This window comes from Triticum aestivum, chromosome 3A, assembly GCF_018294505.1.
Source record: "Triticum aestivum cultivar Chinese Spring chromosome 3A, IWGSC CS RefSeq v2.1, whole genome shotgun sequence".
Lineage (NCBI taxonomy): Eukaryota > Viridiplantae > Streptophyta > Magnoliopsida > Poales > Poaceae > Triticum > Triticum aestivum.
In genome coordinates this window covers 195,042,503-195,045,017 of record NC_057800.1, presented here as the reverse complement: position 1 = coordinate 195,045,017, position 2,515 = coordinate 195,042,503, and positions in this window count along the sequence as shown.

Below are 2,515 nucleotides of genomic sequence, written 5' to 3'. Positions count from 1 at the left end.
TGACTTCCCCTAAAAATAGGACCAAAAAGAATGCTTAATGCCAAAATTCTTGCCGAAATGGAAATGAATCAACATTCCAGCAAAATATTGGCAACTATCGCATTTCAAATACCGATACACCTCCAAACACAAACACATATGCAACACCACAAACATATGCAACACCACGAACATACATAGATCTAGCTAGGCCATAAAAAGTGCATGTGCACATTGTTGTAGGGAGAACAACATAAATATAGCTTCCCCCCTTACTTACCTAGCAAAACAAGGTAACTTAACCACTTAATTTGAATGAATCTATGGTGGAAATGAGGTGAAAAAGAGGAGGCACCCGAGACAAGGAGGAGGCGGTGGAGAGAATGAAGTGGGGAGAAAGTGAGTGTGGGAGGAGAGGCTGTCCAAAATATCTTGTTGCTGCCCACTTACTAATGGTGCACCAGCAACAAATGCGCCATTAGTAATCCAGGTTACTAATGGCGCACCCCCTGGCGGTGCGCCATTAGTACTTTTGCAAAAAAAGGAATAAAAACAATAATAAAAAAATAAGATTAGTGGCGCACCTTCTGGCTGGTGCGCCATTACTAGTTACAACTAGTAATGGCGCACCACCAGAGGATGCGCCATTAGTATGTTTGGACAGGCGCACTAGTTCAAAAAAAAATTGGTACTAATGGTGCACCGTGGGCAGGGTGCGCCATTAGTAGTTTCAACACTAATGGCGCATCAGATGGTGGTGCGCCATTAGTATATACTAATGGCGCACCACATGTCTGGTGCGCCATTAGTGTTAATTCCATCTATAGCCCTTTTCCTAGTAGTGTTATGACCAATTTTGATAGCACTTTCATTGTCACAAAGCAGTGGAACATGTCTCACATAAATCCCATAATCTTTAAGAGTTTGGGTCATCCAAAGTAATTGAGCACAACATGAACCAGCGGCAATGTATTCCGCTTCGGCGGTGGATAAGGATACCGAGTTTTGTTTCTTGGAAGACCAAGACACAAGAGATCTACCAAGAAATTGACAAGTACCCGAAGTGGACTTTCTATCAACCTTGTCTCCGGCATAATCTGAGTCGGAATAGCCAACAAGATCAAAAGAAGACCTCTTAGGATACCAAATGCCAAAATTTGGTGTATGGATTAAATATCTCACTATCCTTTTCACAGCCTTAAGATGACAATCTTTAGGAGCAGCTTGATATCGATCACACATGCACACACTTAACATAATATCGGGACATGAAGCACATAGGTATAACAATGAACCAATCATAGAGCGATAAACCTTTTGATCAACAGGTTCACCATCTTTGGTCAAATCATTATGTCCACTAGTAGGCATGAGTGTAGACATACCTTTGCATTCTTGCATGTTGAACTTCTTGAATAAGTCCTTGGTGTACTTTGTTTGAGAGACAAATGTACCTTCCTTAGTTTGCTTGATTTGCAATCCGAGAAAGAATTTGAGTTCACTCATCATAGACATCTCAAACTTCTCTGACATTAGCTTTCCAAACTTTTCACTAAAGAGAGGGTTAGTTGAACCAAATATGATATCATCAACATAAATTTGGCATACAAATAGTTCTCCATTAACCCTTTTAGTAAAAAGAGTAGAATCAATTTTACCAATTTCAAAACCACTTGTAGTAAGGAACTTGGTCAAGCATTTATACCATGCTCTAGGAGCTTGTTTAAGACCATAAAGAGCTTTGTGAAGTTTGTAAACATGATTTGGTTTCTTAGGATTGACAAAGCCGGGAGGTTGTTTGACATAAACTTCCTCCTCTATTTCTCCATTTAGAAAAGCACTTTTAATGTCCATTTGGTACAAGGTGATATTATGGTGATTAGCATAGGCAAGTAAGATGCGAATGGACTCAAGTCTAGCAACGGGAGCATACGTCTCACCATAGTCCATACCTTCGACTTGTGTGTATCCTTGGGCGACGAGACGTGCTTTGTTGCGGACCACTTGTCCATCTTCATCTTGCTTGTTGCGAAACACCCATTTGGTACCAATGATGTTGTGGTTGTTGTCGGGCTTCTCAACCAATGTCCAAACTTGGTTTCTCTCAAAGTTATGTAGCTCTTCATGCATAGCGTTTATCCAATCTGGATCTTCCAATGCTTCTTCAACCTTCATTGGTTCAATGCTAGAGATGAATGAATAGTTTTCACAAAAGTTAGCTAAACGAGTTTTTGAGCGAGTGATTCTCCCGGTTTGTATATCATTGAGAATTTGCTCGACGGGATGATCTTTGCCAATTCTTGCTCGAACTCGTGAGAGCTTTTGCTTGGGTCTTTGTTGAGCATCTTCTTCATCTTGTTCTTCTTCTTGGCCTTCTTCATTGTTGACGTCATCATTCTCTTGTCGTGGTGGAGAAGGAGGTTGTTGATGTTCATCTTGACGTACTTCCTCGTTTTCTTCATCTTGGTGTGGCCCACTTGTGGATGCTTCCGTGTCGATTCTTGGTTCACCTTGTTGTGAAGTAGAAGCTTCCACT